The 21,720-nt window shown below is 36.0% G+C and overlaps 1 long non-coding RNA gene across 2 annotated transcripts; it reads right to left on the reverse strand.

Moving 5' to 3' along the window:
• Nucleotides 1-2,543: 2,543 nt before the first annotated feature.
• Nucleotides 2,544-4,893, reverse strand: LOC132606275 (uncharacterized). Of its 2 annotated transcripts, none has more exons than XR_009569668.1 (2): nt 4,346-4,893; nt 2,544-2,923 (listed from the first exon to the last, which is right to left on the reverse strand). It is a non-coding gene; the product is annotated as an uncharacterized LOC132606275 (long non-coding RNA). The 2 variants fall into 2 exon arrangements; XR_009569670.1 differs by having other exon boundaries at nt 4,329-4,893.
• Between the last annotated feature and the right edge of the window lie 16,827 nt (nt 4,894-21,720).

Genomic DNA, 21,720 nt, shown 5'->3' on the forward strand with positions numbered 1-21,720 from the left:
TTACGGTTCAAGTATCAACTGCGGCTTCGGAGAGTGCATTTAGCCAAGGAAGACAACAAATTGGAGACCATAGACACTCATTATCTGGCTTTAGCTTGCAAGTACTAGTGTGCATTCGCGATTGGATTAGATTGGAACGACGCAGCCAAAACTTAGAAGCGGAGGAAGGCGAAGAGGAAGATATTGAAGATTTGATAGCAAGTGGACCGGACCAAATGGAAGACTTTGAAGATATCTCCATGGCCGAATATGATATGGGGGAAATTAATCAAATGATCGAGAATTGGTGATTTTATTATTCTACTATTTCCTTGCAACTCATGTATTATTTGCAAGTTAAAAAAAACTACAACTTGCAAATAAATGTTATCCAAGAATGAATAAAATATATGGCTCATTGAGCTTTCTTCTATTTACTTGTGTTCATATTTTTACTTATATTAAGTTAGGAATATACCTAAAATATACTAAGAATATACTGAAGATTTGATAGCAAGTGAACCGGACCAAATGGAAGACTTTGAAGATATCTCCATGACCGAATATGATATGGGAGAAATTAACCAAATGATTGAGAATTAGTGATTTTATTATTCTACTATTTCTTTGCAACTCATGTATTATTGATATATATAAGTATATTCTTACTATATTTTAGTTATAAGTATATATAGTATACTTAAACATATATATATATATATATATATATATATATATATATATACACGTATATGCTGTATTGCTGACTTGCTGTTAATCTGTTAGTCAGTAAATATATAAACTTTACTTATAAACTTATATAACATATGTAAATATACCTACAATATACTAATAAATACTATAATATATATTATACAAAAAACAAAAACAAAAAGGGTTTGGACGTGTTTGAACCGGACCGGTTCCGATTTCAAATTTTTAACCGGTGACCGGTTCCTGTTTTTAGACCAGAAACCGGCCGGTTTTATAACCGGTTACCGGTCCGGTTCTGGTCAAACCGGTTGACACCTTTATGCTGGACGCAAATAAGCCATAAAAGTGACTGAGACGGTGCTTTGGATCTACTCACTGAGTAGTGGTTATATTTTATGTTACACTCCTTTTTTAGTGTATTTCAGAAAGAATAATGCCTTTATATATTTAAAATTAATTTAATTTTAAACTTCTCATTGTATAAATAGCGTGGCTTGTTCGAACACTACTACAAGTTCCAAAAAGAAAAATTTCTTGAATTTCATACCAATCAATTGAGTTCACATAAAATGAGATTGACGGAGAATGAATAAATGATCTGCGGAGAATAATGCCTTCATATTTGAATATATTGGTCTCTTTCATAATGCAAAATACTAGGGAGTCCGGGTTTGTGAAAAAGCCTTTTTAGTAGCTTCTCAGAAAAAACAAAGATGCAAGAAAATAGAATAAGTAGAATATATTAACATATTCTTAATGAAAAATTTGAGATTGCTGGCAGCACTCAACAAGAAAAGAAGTTTATCTTGTGCCCCTGTTTTGTTTTGATCTTAAATTTTTGTCCGACAAACATTTTTTTTGCGCGACATAATTTTTTATTTTCGTATCATAATATCTCACAAGTTATGTCTCACATAATTTTTGTCCTTAAAGAACTTATGTCCTGGACCAGCCAATTTGAAGGGCAAAAATTAAAGATGAGCCCATTTGAAGGAAAATTCGGGCAATTTCTTCCATTTTTTTGTGCGGTTTGTCCTTCATAATTTTTGCCCCTCAAATTGGTGGTCTTTAATTTTTTCCCTTCATCTAATACCCCCAGAGATTCTGAGTTCAAATCCCAGCTCAGTAAAAAAAAATCGCAAGGCAGAGATTTGTAGCAAAGTTAGACCTATTGAGGCAGAAGTTAAGCCTTAAAGCAGAGGTTTGTAAAATTCCAACTAAGTAAAAAAAAAAAAAAGTGAAACTTACATAAATAGTTATCTTTTATTGGCTTCTAACTATATATAACTATAAAATGCAAAATTACCAAGTGTAGCTACTTTTCTTTAAAAACGCGTGTATTTCTGTTTTTTTGAAATATAGAGAAATACAGTGAACAGTAAACGCGCTCCAGTGAAATCAGGAGCTATTTATGGAACAGATTTTTTGAAATACAGTGAAATACACGGAAATACAAAATCGGGTTGAGTAAAAATAGGCTATATTTTTTTTTAATAGATTCTTCTTTTTCTTTTTAAATGGTAAGTTAAATTAAATCAACCATATTTCACGTATTCCATAACAGCTCACGAATCTCTCTCAACTTTTATCACAATCAAAGATTTTTGAATTCAAAAACCACTAAAGATCTGAAAACTTCAAAATATAGAAAAATATACGCTGGAATACAATGAAATATGGTTGATTGTTTAAGAAATATAAAGTTGTAGTATGCGTATATACAATGGAATACAATGAAATATATCAGAAATTATTTCATAAATTAGAAATACAAAATACAGAAATACAGCGAAATACAAAAATCGTGAAAACAAAGGGGAGTAAAAATAGGCTCTACACCCAAAAAAAGATACAACGAAATTATACTCTGAAATATACTAAAAAATTAGATATATTGTTTGTCGATACACATAAATACACTGAAATATACTGAAACATTTTATCAAAAACTTGTTGGGCATGAAGTCCACAACTCTCATCAATGGTGTTTCTACAACAACAACCTATTCTCTTGCTCCTAGATGATGCTACAATGTCATATTGTTATAATCAATACTATTCTTTATCATTCACAAGATAAACAACGCCACATGATTAGCAAACATAAGAAGGATTTTCCTCTTATTTCGGCCTATCCATGGAGATTTAGCAAACGAATTGTTATGGCTAAGCTTCGGCCATTGGCTGGAGATCCTCCACTGCTTTTCCTGTTGCCACTGGTGTATTTTTCCTGGAGTATCAATATCCGCCATTAAAATAGAGAGTTAGAGCTTGTTGAAGATACTATAACAATGACTGAAAATATAAATAAAATAAAAAAATTGAATGAAAAGTGATGGTAAATACGATGAAATTTATGAATAATTGAAGAGAAATACAACAAATAACATAACGAAAATTAGTTACCTGTAGAGATTGGGTAACTGATAAGGCAGAAGAAGAAATCGTGTTAATTATGGTGAAGAATAATGAGAGTAAAATACGCTTGTGAATTGAAGATGTGAGAAAAATATTTGAAAAGAAAAAAAAAATGTGGGTAAGTAGGAGGGAGGTACCTTACTTTTAGGGAAATATACTGCAGTTACAAAAATAAGTTATAGATGGTAATTTAAATGATTATGCTACCAAAAATAATTTTAAAAAAGATAGTCATTACTAATAAATAAGTCTTAGAGGTAGCTATGGGCCGTAAATTTTCCAAAAAAAAATTGTCTGAAGGCAAAATTCTATGCCTTAAGGTAAAGTTTTGCCTTCTGGTGAAGGCAAAACTCTATCTTAAGGTAGAGTTTGAAACTCTGCCTGAGGAGAGTTTTGCATCTGTCTTGTGAATTCAAATTCTACCTTGCTATTTTTATTTTTTTTACTAAGCAGGAGTTCGAACTCGTAATCAAGAAATTTTTAGTGAAGAACAATAAAGATCATCAATTTGAGGGACAAAAATTAAAGCCCAGTACTTTGAAGGGCTATGGTGCAAATGACCCATTTCTTCAAAGTAAAGCCCCTAGCTTTGTACCACACTTTGTTGTTGGGTTCTCAAGGCCCTTTTTAGCTGCTACTGAAAGCTAGTAATAGTAGCAGCAGCAGCCCACTAGGTGTCTACAGCTGGTAGAAATGGCATTAGGTAGCCACCTCAAGGACTAATGTTAAAAATACAATCAGCATTTTTAAAGTATTTACAATACAGCCACTAGCTAGTTTTAAAAAGTGATAGAGATCTGCTTCTTTTCCTCCACTTACTCAAATTTCAGGACACTCAAGATACTGTGTACGGAAGTTCAATTTTTCAATTTAAATTTCGGTACACTCTATCCTGAAGTTAAATTTTGTAAGTTCAAACTTCAGGACACTATGTCCTGAATATTTCTTTTTCTTTTTGTTCTCTGTTTTTTTTAACCTTTTTTCTATGGGTCTAAAAGATTCAAGCTAACTTGAATACGAAAATAAGATGAAGAACAAGACATAAACAATGGAAAATGCGAAAGCCAATTTTGGTCATTCTCATCATTTCCTCAAAATCATAACATGTACAAGTTAATTAAATCCGTGAGACTCATAATAAAAGCAAGTGATGAAATCAAAGTAATGATACGACAAATAAGTAGTGATTACTAAAATACAAGAGGTTAAGTGTTTACTAGTAGTTGTGCTTAACTAGATCCAAAAGGGAGAGAGGACACAGTGTTTGGTGAGTGAGAGACGTGGAAATACAGATTTCAATGTCTTCTAGGAGGCGCCGTGCGTCGAGTATACACCCCGAAAGTCCTCCGGGGTCCCTATAGATCTCCTCCGTGTTAGACGCGAGTCCCAAATAACAGCTCCTGATGAACGGCCAAAAAAAAGAAGTTTGAAGTGGTATATAAGCGTCAGCTACCTTATTATATGTATTTTTTCTAATGAGCTTTTAAAGCATCCGTCAGGAATGAATTCTTATTTCCAACCGACAAAAAAAGACGCATTAGAAGTTGGTAGGAGAAATATTATAATGATAAGAAGGCGGAAAAGGTAATCCCAATGGGGCAGAAAATTTGTTCTCGCCTTGCATAGCTGATATTGGCATCTTCCTTCTATTATTGTCAGCCATTGGCATCTTCCTTCTATTATTGTTGCAAAAAGACAGTTCGTACTTCTGAATTTCCATTTCCAGTCCTCATGTTCATTGATTACTCATTGTATTATATGGTCCCCGAAAGTCCTACTAGCTTTTTAATACTCATTCACCTGGCGGAGCCCCTTCATCAAAGAATTACATTATATGTACAAAATTAAAATTATTTTTAATGTATATATAATAAGTGTCGAATTTTCTTGACTTTTTTATATGTTTATTTATTTATATTTTAAATGTTCTTGGTAAAAATCCTAACTTCATCACTTCATTCCCTCATGTCCCGTCCCCATTTTAGTTCAGCTACAAAAGTATTAAGCTATTGGCGATATTTTCAGAATTTAAAATCTATGCTCTGATATTTATATATTCTGGTAATTTATAAAATATTTACTCAGTAATAAATACCACTCAGAATAGATTTGTCTACGTCTTTTTTTTATGGGGCCCTTTAACCATCTAAGTTAGTTCTTTGCTTTCATTTTCTATTAAAAAATGAATCAAATATTGTCTAGAGTATACACTGAGACTGAAGATGAGGAGAAAATGAACCAAAAACTAAAAATCGAAGACCCATCTGAGTATTAAGCCTTAAGCCTTGAAGTTCTATTTTAAAATTGTCAAAAACGCCCTCAACTTCTTGAAAATGGCTTATAAATGCCTTCCATTAACCATGGGATAAAAAATATATTTAACATTTGTGTTTCGGCTCAAATGTCCCATTGAGATTAACTGACTATCCATGGCAAATTTGAAAACTTAAATTGTAACATGGCATCATTTAAATATGCCATGCATAATATTTTCTCTCCATTCGATGTCCGGTATTCGCATTATAGCCTGACTATATCGGAATTCGCGCCACATAGAGCCCATTCAGAGGACATTCTACCTACTAATGATTTTTTCATATTCAGAGTTTGAATTCGAGACCTCTGGTTAAGGGAGGAACAACCCATCCACTGCACCACACCCTTTGATGGTCCACGTGTAATATTTATAATATAAATTAATCCCACCCATTTTAATAAAAATACCCAGCCCCACTATCCGTTTTCTTCTTCCTCATTAAGATATGTTCTGCACCTCCCTCCATTTTTCTTTTGCAATCCGGCAAAGAAATGAAGTCCGTGGAGTCTTTTTTAAATCCCTCTTCACTTTTATTTGTCCATTATATTAAAAATTAATTTTTAAAATTTACTTATCCACTTTAGCATATCAAGAGAAAGATAAATTCTTTTTTCTTATTTTACCCTTAATATTAATTACTTAATTTTAAATCATCTTCTAAATTTATTGAATCTTTACACCAATTAATATGAATAGTATGATAAAATACTTACATTATTTACTAATTCTTAAATAAGTAAAAGTGAATAGACGAAATACTTTACATCAGTTGGCCCCACTTCTTATGTGCTGGAAACTCATCTACCTAAAATTAATAAACTTCACTATCAATTGTGGGGGCCAATGATCAAAATGATTGGTTTCACAAAACAAATCTGAACCATTCATCTTTTAATGGGACACGTGTAATCAATTTAATGCCCCACCGGAAATGGAGAAATCCTCCGCTGGAGGTGAGCCTCATCCAAACAATTCTCCCGCACTTCTTAATTTTTCTACATCTATTTGATTTCCATTGTTATAACGTAAACGTGCATAATCTAGCATCAACAAATATTTACAGGAGACGTCTCCAACTTTTCGAAGGAATCTAGAGATTCTTCATTAGCTTTCAATTTCCAATTCATTAGGCACACTAGTTTCTATAAAATCTCACATGGTTTCACAATTCCCTTACTAGCCTCCGCTTAGGAAATATTCTCGAAAAGTTCAGTGTGTTTTCTCATTCTTTTCCATTCAGGAACATGGGATAAGGGAATCCTCGTAAAGTTCGTCTCAGCTACTCCCTGTCTGATCAGGAATTTCTAGCCAACTTCATGGCCCTTATTTTAAGGGATTATACTCCCTTCATCTCAATTTAAGTGTCTTACTTTTTTTTTTTGATCTGTTCCAATAAGAGTGCTTCCTTCAATATTTAATAAGTTTTTCAATTCCGAAGCAAATTTAAGACCACAAGATCTAAAAGACTACACACTTCTTTTATTTAATACCACAAGATTTAAATTAGGACGGAAAGAGTAATAAATTACAGTATTTAAAAGGTTGCCGCAATGGTAAGAGTGTTCATCGTGTGATTAGGATGTCACATGTTTACATCGTGGAAATAGGTCTTTTGTAAAAATGCAACATAAGGTTGCTTACAAAAACGCAATGTGATCCAAACCTCTCTCAGAATTCGCGCACAACGAGAGCTTAGTTCACTACATCATGGGCGAAGTTAGAGGCGCATAGGTTTGCCTAAAGTCCCTTTACGGAAAAATTATTTTAAACTGTATCATTACTAAAAAGCATAAATTTCTAACAAACGGTTTTGGCAAAACACCATCATAAATACTGGATTACCGTTGGAAAGTCCGTCAGAAACGCTTCCGACGGGTTCCCTCCAACATTTTCATCGAAAAAGAGCCTATTTTCACTCGTGTATATATAAAAAACTAGATGGCCTATGCCCATGCTGCGCACGGGCCCAACACTTCGGATTATAGTGTATCTATGTATATGTAGTTGTGTTTAGATAGTGATAATATATATATATATATACTATGTTCAAAATACGATTAATATAATATTGCAGTTTGTGCTCTGTATCGAAAACTTTATTTTATTTGTGTTTGCTACGAAAATTTATTAATACTTTTTAAAAGAGAAGACTTGTTTAAAAGAAAAAGTTGCTATGCAGGAGTTGAACAAATGGTCAGACATCCAGGAAAAAGTATTTAAGCAAAAGTCAAAAGCTCACTGGATTAATGTCGGGGATAGCAATAACAAGTATTTTTTCGCTTGCATGAAGGCTAGAGCAAATGCAAACAATATATCCACTTTGAGGAATGCTCAGGGGAGAACACTGTTGAAACATAGTGACATTGAGGAGGAAATCCTTAGTTTCTATCAAGGACTGTTAGGTACTGCTGCACCTACCCTACCTTGTGTTGATATCACCATCATGAGACATGGCCCTAGCTTGAATGTGCAACAACAAAGGGAAATGATTGCTGCTGTATCTCAAACAGAAATTCAAGAGGCTTTATTTGCCATTGATGACAACAAATCCCCAGCCGTAGATGGATTTAATGCTCACTTCTTTAAAAAAGCATGGGGAATTATTAAAGAAGATGTCACTTTGGCTGTCCAAGAGTTCTTTTTGGAGAGTAGAATGCTGAAGGTAATTAACAACACAATGGTAACACTTATACCAAAATCCTCCCATCCTGAAACCATTAGGGACTTTAGACCTATAGCATGCTGTTCCACATTGTATAAGATCATCTCCAAAGTTATCTCAGCTAGAATCAAGGGAGTGATAGATGGACTGGTAGGAAGTTGCCAGTCTGCATTTATCCCAGGGAGGGTAATCTCAGACAATATTTTGTTAAGTCATGAGTTGGTTAAAGGTTACACAAGAAAACAGCTCTCACCTAGATGTATGATAAAAGTGGATCTTCAGAAAGCATACGATTCTGTAGAATGGAGTTTTATTCAACAAGTATTACAAGAGCTTGGTTTTCCCAGTAAGATGATAGCATGGATTATATGCTGCATCTCAACAGTGAGCTACACCTTTCTAGTTAATAGAGGATTAACACACACTATGCAAGCAAGGAAGGGACTTAGACAAGGGGATCCCATGTCCCCTTATGTCTTTGTGCTGATTATGGAATACTTGAACAGGTGCCTAGGGACTCTGCAGTCAATACCTGATTTTAATTTCCATCGAAGGTGTGAAAGGCTAGGAATCACTCATTTATGCTTTGCTGATGATCTCCTCTTGTTTGCAAGAGGAGATACGGGGTCTGTCATGCTCTTAAAGGAGAAATTTGACCTCTTCTCGGCTGCTTCAGGATTGAAGGCAAATCTGTCTAAAAGCCAGGTGTATTTTGGTGGGGTGTCTAATAGAGTCAAAGAGGAGATTTTACAAGTCTTGGGGTACGAGATAGGGGAACTACCTGTTAAATATCTAGGGGTTCCTTTATCAACGCGAAGACTCAATATAACCCAATGTATGCCACTAGTGGATAAGATGACTGCTCGGATAACATCTTGGATGGCCAAGGGGCTCTCCTATGCCGGGAGAATTCAAATGATCAGATCTGTTTTGTTTGGGATCCAATCTTACTGGGCCCAAGTGTTCCTACTTCCACAAAAGATCATTAAGCTTATTGAAGCAATATGTAGAAGCTACTTGTGGACAGGGCAAGCAACGGTATCAAGAAGAGCATTGGTGGCATGGGAAAGAGTGTGTTTGCCTCAGGCTGCAGGGGGTCTAAATATACTCAACATGAAACTATGGAATCAAGCGGCAATTAGTAAACTTTTATGGGCATTGAGTCAACATAAGGAGAAGCTTAGGATTACTTGGGTGCACACTTATTATATAAAAAATCAGAATATGTTCACAATGGCAATACCAAAACAGGCATCATGGATAGTGAGGAAGATCCTAAATATGAGGAAGTATTGGCACACAATCATAGCTAGCCCTACTTTGGTCAAAAAAGAGAAATTTCACATACAAGCAGCTTATATATAGCTTTGAGAGGACCTGTAACTGAGGTAGCTTGGAGTAGTCTGATTTGTCACTCAGTTGCAAGTCCCAGGACAGTGTTCATTCTCTGGTTAGCTTTGCTTGGCAGGCTTAGAACACAAGATTTACTGATCAAATGGGGCATTGATGTCAACGGAACATGTGTGCTATGCAAAAATGGGCTGGAAACACAAGAACATCTGTTGTTCCATTGTTGCTTCTCTAAGAAAGTATGGCAGGAGATGTTAAGCTGGCTAGGGTGGAGCAGAAATGTGGGAAACTGGGAACAAGAGTATACTTGGGTGCAACAGGCTGCTAAAGGAAGGAGGCCACAACATGTGCTACTGAAGGCTTGCTTTGCTACTACTGTTTATGGAATCTGGATTGAACGTAATACACGGCTATATCAGAATAGAAGCATAACCAGTGAGAAGTTAATTCATGAAACAAAAACTTCTATCTGTATTAGAGTTCGAAATAATAAGAGGTTGTTTGAATATATCAGTAAGTTGTAAATAGATTACTGAGAGGTATAGGAATCTTGAATTGAGGGCAGTCTAGGTAGAAAGTATCAGGGGTAATGAGTTTATCAGGTAGGGAGAAGACGAGGTTGCTTTGGTTTTGTTCAAAAGGTTGGCTGGTTAGCTAACAGTTGCTTTGTATAGACACACTTGGTGATTAATAAAATATCTCTTTAATTGCCAAAAAAAAAAAAATATCAATATTTAAGCATCAGTTGATACTTTCAATTTTAATTCGATTAATTTAAAAGTATAAAATACTTATTATTTTTTATCAAATTTTGATTTGGATAATTCTAATTCAAATTATTAAATTAATTTTACATGTTTAAAACGAAACAAAGTAGAAATTGATTTTCTATTTAAATGAAGAAATGATATTTTTTAATTTTTGGTAAATATTCTCGGTTTAGCTCATTTTACTTGTCAAGTTGTCTTTTGCATGGTTTTTTATGGAAACCTGAATTAGAATTATAATTTGACTAATTTACCTTATTCATTATTTGATCTTCATTTGATATTAATCTCTTTTCACATTTATTAGAGTAAGAATAAAAATAAAAAAGTAATTAAATTGTATCTTATTTTTTAAATATATATATTTTAAATATATTTATTTTAGTAAACATAACAAATAAATGACATGGCGGAATAGGAAATACAACAATTAAATATTTTGAAGAAAAGTAATAATATGGGGTCCATGTTTTTTGTTGTGCAATAATTTCATTTGCTCCCACTAATTTGTTAATATGCATGTGGCAATGAATCCACTATTATTGACTTGATGAGAATACTTTGGGAATTACATGAATATTGTTTGATTTTTTAATATATGGGGTGCACTTTTTTTTTTTTTATTGACGTTGCCTTTTTTTTTTTTTTTTTTTTTAATATGGGGTCCATTTTTTGTTTTTTTTAAGAGTGACTAACGACGAAGCATGGGTAAACCGATGCTTCTATATAGTAGAAAAATAGAAATATAATAAAGTATTTCTATCTACTTTTTAGAAGAGTTGGTAATATAAAGTATAAAACGTCATTTTTTTACCCTTAAATAAAAAAGTGGGTGGGACCACAAAGGATTTTTTTGCCCTTAAATAAAAAAGTAGGACCGAACACGGACGACGATCTTGCCTCTATAAATCGGCTCTTCTATAGAGTAGTAATAGTAAAGTAATGCATATAATTTTTTTATCAAATTTTGATTTGGATAATTCTAATTCAAATTATTATATTAATTTTACATGTTTAAAATGAAACAAAGTAGAAATTTGATTTTCTATTTAAATGAAGAACTTATATTTTTTAAATTTTAGTAAATATGTTTTGTTTAACTCATTTTACTTGTCATGTTGTTTTTTACACGATGCTTTAAGGAAACGTCAATTAGAATTATAATTTCACTAATTTACCTTATTAATTATTTGATCTCCATTTAATATTATTTTTTCTTTTATGACATTAATATTTTTTCACTTTTATTAGAGTAAGGAAAAAATGAAAAAGTAATTAAATTTTATCTTATTTTAATATATAAGTATTTTAAGTATTTTGTTGTACAATAATTTCATTTGCTCCCACTAATGGGTTGATACGCATGTGACAATGAATCTATCATTATTGATTTAATTGTTTGATTTTCTAAGCACTTTTTTTTTAACATTGTTTGTTTTTTTAATATGGGATTCACTTTTTTTTAATATTGCTTGATTTTGTTAATATGGGATCCGCTTTTTTTTCCCTTGAGTTTGGATGTGGTGGGTTCCACTTTTTTTTCTTCTCTTTTTTTTTTTAATACTGGTTGGTTTTTAATATGGGGCCCAAAATATTTTTTTTAACATTGTTTGTTTTTTTAATATGGGATTCACTTTTTTGTTTTAATATTGCTTGATTTTGTTAATATGGGGTCCACTTTTTTTTCCCGTGAGTTTGGATGTGGTGGGTTCCACTTTTTTTTTCTTTTTTTTTTTTGTTTAATACTGGTTGGTGTTTAATATGGGGCCCACAATGTTTTTTTAATATTAGTTGTTGTTTAATATATATGGGGCCCACAATTTTTTCTTATTTTTAAAATTAGAACGGAGGACGAAAAAGTGAGCCCAACCGGCTCTTCTATATAGTTAGAAATGTTGACACCTAATTTTGTCCCACCTTTCCTCCGAAATATCTATTTGCGCTTCTAATATTTTTTTTAGCAACTTAAGAAATAATTATTAGCTTCTTATCAATACCGACGTTTCGTTATCCTATTGCGGTCACTAGCTGTTATTATTTTTAATACTACTATCATTATTATTATTATTATTATTATTATTATTATTTATCATTATTATTATTATTATTATTATTATTATTGCCAGTATTATTATTATAACCCGCATTATAATCATCCCAGCATTTTTACCAGCTTATGCACACGCGTCGCATTTATTTTGCGCAATCTAATAATAGCGTTTATTTACTGTTGAACTTTTAAAATATTTATTGCACGATATCGTATAATGTTACTTTTTATCTGGGCATTAATAATTATTAAGTGATACTTTAGCACACATTAGTATATAGTTATAAAATAGGCCTTTTATTTAAATTTTTAGACCCCAAATCCGAGCCCAATTAACCAAAGGTTTCGGACCAGCCCACATTTTTCGTCAACCCAGTCCACCCGTTCTAATCGACCCGACCCAGCCCGTGCACTAAACAAAATGAACCACTAGGGTTCTATCCCTCATCCGCCGCACACACTCCCCCCCCCCCCCCTTTTTTTTTCTCTCTCTCTCTCTCTCTCTCTTCCCGCTCCTCTCTCCCCTCTCTCTCTCTCTCTCTCTTCTTCAACAAATGGAAAAGCACAGAGAGGCTTTCATCTCTATCAGGCCTTGCATGGCCGTTTCAGGGAAAGAAATCAACATCACAGTTCAACGTGGAAAAGGGGGTTTTTCTCTTTCTCTTTTTGATTTTTTCGATTTAAAGTCGTAATGAATTTTGTCCGTTTGCAAGCTCAAATCCTCTCCTTTATCAGTTCCATTTCACTTTCGGGCACAAGAGTTTAATTGATTTTTGTCTTCTTCGTCTGTTTCTCTGATCGATTGTCATAAAAATCCGAACGTTGTTGATTCACAGTCCCGCCCATTTTTTGAACCCCAAGCGAACCCTAGATTTTCCCCCTATAAATAATCGTTTTCTGATTTGAAAAATTAAGCTGGAGTCGCCTGAAAATTCCATAAAAAACAGAGTTCATTTTTAGCCGCACAAAATCCCCTTTTAAAAAAGAGAGAGTTTTTTTCCTCAGTCGCCAAAAAATCCCCTAATCAATCTTATTTTATTAGTCGTGTATTTCTGGGTATCGAGTTAAAAGATTGAATCATTTTTCTGTTTTTCTTTGATTCTGGGATGGCCTTAAATCTAAGTGCATACGGGTTTGGGGAATCGTAGTGTTTGAGCGGATATCGAGACCCCCGCACCCATTTCGCTGCACCCGAAGAAGGTAATTCTCTCCCTTTTAATTTCTGTAGCTTTTGTGTTATCTAAGTGTTAATTATATGTTTAGTTCGAGTAATCAGCATGTTTTAGATTTTAGTTAAATATGTGGTTTAATTGTATGCTAGTTTTGGCATCATGTGTTTAGCTAATACTGCTAATTTTAGAGCTCTGTTGTTGGTCCTTGTATGATTAGCATGCAATTAGTTTGTATTCCTGCTTTAAATGTATGATTTGTAGTCCTGCTAATTAGTTGTCTCTTTAGATCTTAGTGATACGCCCAAATTACACCTTTGAGATCAGGAGTAAGCGGTCGTTGTCAAATATAGAACCCAACAAGGTTGGGGTCGAATCCCACAGAGAATACAATGAAGAAATATACTCGATAAGTGTAACACCCGACTGTTAGTCTATATTTCAAGGGGAAAGAAAATATAATAAAAGTTTGATTGTTGTTTGTTCATTAATAATTGAGAGTGTTTATAAGGTGTAACCAATTGGTAAATGGGACTAAGGTTGTGGTTCCAATGGAAAGTAATGCGATTGGGTATCAATTCAACTTGTTTACATGCCTAGGTGCATTAAGCCAAGGGTCACGCAATTCTTACCAAAAGTTTTTCAACCAAATCAGCAAATTTCATCCTAGGCTTTTCCAAGCCCTAGAATGTTTTATAAGAGAACACCCATGTAGCCTCAACTAACTTTCCTATTCCTAGCTCAAGCTATTAGATGGATTTAATGACCCACATTGTTGCTATTAACTCTTTTCCTAACGTCTACTTTCTTTTCCAAGCAAAGTAATGGTATTAAGGCACAAATAATGTTGTACACCATCACAAGACATTAATGCTTGAAGAGTTAATAGAAAACAGCATTAGCATATAAATGTAGTATGAATATGAAACCCAATCACATAACTAACACATTGGATCCCACAACCTTAGCTGAAAGATTAGCTAATGATATTCATTAAAAGTAAATCAATCAAGTAAAATGTATTCATAAATCTTACAAAAGTGTTGGAAAGAGAAGATGACAAAGCCAAAAGAAATCTCTTTTCACCAACCAACAATAAATGCACTCCACAAGAGTCTATGCTAAAAACTGCAGAATAATGCAATCCAAAACCCTAGCAATCTATTTATAGCATGTCCAAAACGGGAATAATTTCCAGACAAAAACGCCCCTGTGCATAGGGTGCGATTCGCACATAGTGTCGCATGTTCAACCCGCGAGTCGCAGGTTTCACCAGACCATCGCAGGTGTCGCATCTTCAGTTATTTGTTGAGAAGCATCCGCGACACTAGACGCGATTCGCATGTTACACCTGCGACTCGCAGGTGGTGTCGCATGTGGTGTCACATGTGGTGTCTTATTTGGTCCTCTCTGTCAACAGGTGCTGCAACACCTGCGACTCGCATGTGGTACCTGCGATTCGCAGGTGGTGCCATTGTTCAGTTTTGTTGGGTTTTGCTTCATTTTGCTTCAAGTTGCTTCCGGCACATGTTATTCTACAAATTGACACAAAAACACGAGAAACGACATCAAAAGCACTTGGGGATTTACAAAAGACTAAGTAATTGGCTTCGAATGAGCCGTAATTTCACGACTCATCAACACCCCCAAACTTATACTTTTGCTTGTCCTCAAGCATTTAAAATAGAACTACCATATATGCCAATTGCTAGGTACTACAATGATGATCGCAATCAGCTAAAACATAATTGTTCAAAATACGAGTTCCCCTCCCTCTTGTTGCGAGACATGGTGCCTTTCCTTAATAGGCGAGCATTAACCAACTGATGCACTTGATGACACAATGTTATTCTATCTTTAAAAGAAACGACTTCAAATGAGGCGTCAAGAAGTAATTCTTTCATTGAGCCTAGTAATCCACATGCCCTCACAATAAGACCAAAGAAAGTCCCCCACACACATATTCATGAATAGCAACTGGGACAAAAGACGAGTAAGGAGAGAACCACTCACACTCAGAAAATAAAATGTACAAGTACAAAAAATGTGGTGCCATAAGCTTGCCCTTTAAGTATTTCTCCACTAATATAAACACACTTTGTTCAAAATCAATTAGGACTTGCGGGTCATAGTTTAGGTTCGGGGTTAAGGTAGGGTGAAATTTGGGTAAGAGTGACTTGACATCTCCCTAAGCATTTTCGAATACGCTTCCTTCACCTAATTCGTTCCTTCTTCAGCATTTAAGCATTATCCGCCAACTCGTGCCTCCTATTGCCAATATCATTATTATTTTTTTTCATTTATTTCTTACATCACAACCATTATTCACACCTTTCTCTACACAAATATCTACATATACATTTTTTTTTAGCTACCACCCCCAAACTTAAGCGCTTAGCCAATTGTAGCGTATTCCATTTGCTTAGGGAGATAGGATGCAAAAAGGTGGGTAAACAAGGGCAAAAGGAATGGGGCCTGTCACAAGTTTGTAATGAAAGAAAAGAAAAACAAAGTTACGGCTAAAAAATGGGTTAACTAGGATATCAATGCAATGGGTAGGAATTTTTAGGTTTAGTGGCGGTCCAAAGAGAGCCTAATATCCTTTTCAAACAAGTGTAGTTTAGTATTTCGCCTTGAGACACTTTCCGGGCAAGTTCTAGATCACAATTATGCACAAGACTAGAACAATAACCTTTCACACACATGGCACATGGATTACTTTGCTATCTTCTAACTACTTCTCAACCCATCATTCTAGACTTGCAAAACATTTGTGTGTCACCAAATGAGTCATGTTAGTGTTGCTCCTCCCCTTTGAGTACATATGCAAGAATTTTTTGGAGGGGTGTGGTCAAAATACGATGGAAAAACAAAATAAGAAAAATTTATAAATTTATAAACCGATCAACCATCACTATTATACTTGGCAATGACAAACTACAAGTGCACAAACTTAAACATGAGCTATCCTAAAACAATAAAAACAAACATATGCAGCGTGAGCTGTCCTACCCCCAACAAAAGGAATATACAGTGTCCTCAATGCATCAAAATGTAGTACAAGGGATGAGTAGCTCACGATGGACGCATCAGGCGTCCGATGGCGACCGACTAGCAGGGAGGACCTCCAACGGAGGTACGATCAATGGGAGCGGTGTAGCATCACCCTCCTGCCCGGGTGTCAGTATCTCAGGCCCCACAGACGGGGGCAATGGTGTGTCAGCTGGAGGAGCGGTGGATGAACTGGCCTCACCCGCCCTCGGGGGTCGAGATGCCCCCCTGGGTTTCCTGCTTGCCTCTAGGGACTGCTACATCGCTACATATGTGTCAATCTCATCCTCAGCGATACCAGCAACCCGCGCGGAAGTACGTGCCTCCTTAACAGCTGGGTCAACCTCCAGCTCCTCATCAAACTCTTCATCATTTTCTTCCTCCTCTTCTTCCTCTTCTTCCTCAGTGTCTTCTTCCTCCCCAGTTGTTGACACCCAATTTTATCCCGCCTCTCCTCCGAAATACCTATTTATGCTTCTAATATTTTTGGAAAAAATTAAAAATTATTAGCCTTTTATCAATACTGGCGTTTCGTTATTCTATTACAGTTACTAGCCATCATCATCATCATTTATTATTATTATTATTACTATTACTATTACTATTATTATTATTATTATTATTATTATAATTATTATTATAATTCACAATTTTTATCACTTCGGCATTTTACCAGCTCACGCACACGCATCACATTTATCTTTGCATAATTAAATAATAGTGTTTATGTACTGTGGATTTTCGAAATATTATTGCACGGCTATTACAACGCCATTTTTTATCTGAGCATTAATAATTGCATATTTTTATATTAAGTAATATTTTAACACAAGTTATTTAAATAGGTCTTTTATTTAAATGTAGTAGCCCAATTAACTCATACTATTTTCGGACCAATGCACAAAACCAGTCCACATTTTAATTCACCTGACATCATTTTAATTTACCAGCCCAACTTAATCCACCCCAGCTCAAATAGTTAACCAACATTATTTTCGGACTAGCCCATTATCACTTAAAATAAAATCTAGCCCATTCATTTAATACCAGTCCAAAAGAAATTGACCCAGCCCACAAATTTTCGGATCCGACCCGGACGGCCCATTCCCTTCCTAAACCTAAACCCCCCCTCCTTTTCTTTTCTTTCCCTTTTCCTCTTCATCGCCGCATTCCCCATCCTCTCTCTTCTCCCCTTTTCCGCTGCTTCTTCGCTCCTCCTCTCTTTCGCCTCTTCTCCGCTCCCCCCCACTTGTTCCTGTTCCCCACCACCGCCGCCTACACCCGCTCCCACTTCCCTCTGTTCCCCACTTTCCCCTGTTCCCCGCTCCTCTCTCCTTTTTCTTCAACTCAAAAGAGCCAAAACCCTATAAATGGTCGCGACTTGAAATCGTTTAGGACAGGTTTTAGAACCCCAAAATTGCCTTGCAAAAACAAGTTCTTGAATCGCCTCAAAATCTCCATAAAAATCAGTTTCTTTAGCAAATCGTAATTTTATTTTAATCGGGTCAAAATACTAGATCTCAATTTATATTCGTTTGCCTTGTTGTTGCTGTGAATCTGAGTATATCGCGAATTCGAGTCTCGCAACATCGAATTTGAAGTGTTTCGAGTGTGAATCGAAGACCCGTACCCACTTCGCTACACCCGAGAAAGGTATATTACTAGTATACTTTTATTGAAGCATGTTGATGGAGAGGTTAGATTGGTCATTATGGATCAAGCTTGAACCCTCCCCGGTGTTAGCCATGCCTGGATTCGTGAAATCCCTTGGAACTTATGCGACATCGGGAAAATGGGGGCAAAGGCTTTCTAATAGCAATGTTCTACACACCCTCATGAATATGTATACATGAAGTGTACTTAAATACATATGGTATACACATAGTCTATTGACATGTTTTGAGTTTATATTCTACATGTTTAACCTTATTCATTGATTAGATGTTAATTCTTTTCCTTTCGTTTTATGCATGACATCTCGCATACGAGTCCAAGCGACTCGTCATCTCCTCCCGCATTTGGCGTTAGGCTAAAAGCCCAATATGAAATTCTCTCCAGCCCCCTGTCCGCAGCACATGCCCAAAAGGAAAGAAATAAAATTCTGGGCCAAAGCCCAATAGACAGGAACACAGGCAGCAGCCATAGCAGTCTATAAAAAATAGTTGGGCCAAAGCCCAACAGCAGCCTGTTCACAGCAGCCCAAAAATAGGTTAAGCCCATCTCATTATATTTTACACCTCTATTTTATGTTGTTGCATTTAACTTGTATTATGTGACTAACTTTTATTTTGTTTTTATTTTCTTAATTTAGGTGAACTTTAGCGAATTTAGTGGGTTAGCTTTAGTGAAAGGGTAGTTAAACTTAAGAAAGATCAATTAATTCCATTAGCTTCATTTTCTTTCCCTTTTATGTCAAAACTGTTACGACATCTAGTATTTATTTTTTAGAGTAATTGATTTGCAAAATAGCATGACTATATATTTCGAGTTAAGAGAATCATATTTTATGCTCACTATCCCAGAAATTTCAAAACGTCACTAATATGCAAATATAAGTTCAAATACATTCTATGAATGATTTTTCAAAGTTTATTCAATAATACACTTCTTTTAGCCAAGTATAGTTAATATAAAAGAAATTAAACTCATACCCTATCCATCACATTTTAAAGAAAATAAGTTTGGGTATTTTTACATCACCATATTGATATAACGCAAAATTTTGTCTAAAGTTCACATTTTGGTAAAAGGTTATAGGCGAATTGTTATATTTTTGCAAGTCTTATTTTCAAGAATATTATTACATTTTTCATTGAAGGCTTTAGCATGTCCAAGTTTTATTTTAAATAGCCTTTGAAATCCTCTTTTATGCAATACACCATATTTTCTACAAGTATTATTTCAAATGACATCATTATTACTTTCATTTAAAGTCTTAGCAACATTTATAAGTCTACTTTAAAAAATAGCATTACTCTTCTCATTCAAAGTTTTAACAGCAGTCATAAGTCTCAGCGTTTCCTTTATGAAATTACTATATTTTTCAACAAGTTAATTCAAACGACATTATTATATTTTCCTTTGAAATCTTAGTAATATGTACAAGCTATTTTCTTAAAATTTAAACATTATATTTAACCTTAATTAATTAACCTAAGTTTGGCCGGATAACCGTAGTTAACGGATTCTAAAGGATGCCTAACCCCTTCCCTTTAGGATAATATAGAGCCCTTACCTGGAATCATATTGGTTAAGCAGACTATTAACGGAGGTTTAGTTTTAACTTTACCTTAGTTAGCATCTAGGTGTCCTAATTCACCGTTAAATTAATTAGGTGGCGACTCCTTAAAACAAAACAAAATAGGAATCACCAATACGTCATACTCCTAAATAATACCCGGTTAAAATGGGGTGTGACACCAGTTGGCTCCACCACCCCTTTTCCCGAAGGCATGGCAGGCGTTGTGGGCCCAGTGGAGAATAAGGAGGCACCGGAAGGTAGAATGGGTGCACTGAGCTCAATGTCAGGGACCTGTAATATTCAAATGTCCTCCTTGACCTTAGTAATGTCTGCCCGAATGGCCGAAAGGCCGGCTACACTGCCCCCCTCAATCTGCTCCAACCGACAATCAATGCGGCGAACATGCTCCTTAATTTTGTCCTGCTCCGCTCTAATATCTGCGGTCGCCTGAGTGTAGGGTGCCATGGCTGCCTCAATTGCCTCTTTCAAAAAATTGGGAAGCCTCTCAACCAACCAATTAACTTTAGCATCTGCTGCCCGGAGTACTCGCATACCCTCGGTAGACACTCCACGGGCTGCTGTGGTGGATGACAGAACCGTGTCAGTGGGAACTGTAGTGGAAGAACTTGGAGGCTCAGACCTCGGTACTAGAGGGGCAGTGGTGGGAGCTGTCTCCTCATCATCGGTGGCCAAGTCTTCGGGCTCAAGAATATGAGCATCAAGTGTTGTTCCCGAAGCTCTTGGCTCTGTGCTCACCCGCTTTCGCTTCTTAGTCCCCGGTTCTAATTTGGTGTAATCAATCGTTTGATCAGCCGGTAAATTCCTGTCCACCCGAGGAATATCACGAACCTCTTTCCGGCGGCATAATGTAGTGATCAAACAAGGAAAAAGGAGCGATGTGTTCTTTTGAGTAGACCTATTCTTGATCTCGTCTCGGATAATTACCTCCACATCGACAAGGTACCCGGACATGAGTGAAGCAATGAGAATACACTTGACAATAGGTATGTCAGTGCTATGCTTGGAAGGACTCACCCGTGATGATACTAAGGATAACCAAAACTTGGCCTCGCGATTGAAAGTGTTCTTCTCAATCGGGACAGATGGATCCAGCCATGGTGGAGTCCCTGAGGCAATCACTGAAGCTACCCACTCGCGTTGCTCCTTCGGGTTTTCCATCTTCAATTCATATTCAGAACTAACCGGAGGCCAACCTTCAACAGGGTCTGTTTCGTTGCGTTGCTCATATAGGATCGATGTTATGGTATCGGCAGCACAATCAATCTCCTTCCCCCGAACCGGAACCCAACAGAGGTGCTCCAAGTTTTTTCTTTGGTGTGCGGCGCTGGCGCGTCCTCTTTACATTCAATGTAGCCGCGTAAGCTGCATAGAATTCCATTACCAGGGCCAGGCAGTATTCAGCAGGTTGCATGAAATAGGTCCATCTCAAGGCCTCAAGCTTGCAAATGATGCCCGGGCATTGATCTTGCAGCCCCTGTAGAGTGACCCTCTTTTCGACAATGAGGCCCCAGACTGGATTCCCATAATGTTTAATTGTATTCCAAGTCTTTTACAGCTCCCTGGATCCAGGCACGGTGAACCGTTGCTCCATTGCCTCCCTTCGTTAACCTCTGATGACGGCATCCTCGGGCTCAGGAGAGGAAGCCACATGTGTCCCCTCTTCAGACTGGGGGACGGGATCAGCCGGTGCCTTTTCTTTTCTTCTAGAAGAGGAGGTTTGTCGTGTCGCTCGTCTTCCTCCACTTTGAGGTTGATTTGATCGAACCATCTTGCACAACATACAAAAATATACCCATTAGTTATGGTGTTCGTTTAGCAACAATAAAGAGGTATGTATAAGAAGAAGAAACAAAAACAAAGTATTGATGGGTGGCACCACCTGCGAAACATCACATGCGAGTCGCATGTGTGACCTGCGACTCGCGGGTAATGTCGCGGATGATGCCAGAAAACTAGTTCTTCATTGTCATCACCTGCTGCA

The sequence above is a fragment of the Lycium barbarum genome, chromosome 1 (genome assembly GCF_019175385.1).
Source record: "Lycium barbarum isolate Lr01 chromosome 1, ASM1917538v2, whole genome shotgun sequence".
Taxonomy (NCBI): Eukaryota; Viridiplantae; Streptophyta; class Magnoliopsida; order Solanales; family Solanaceae; genus Lycium; species Lycium barbarum.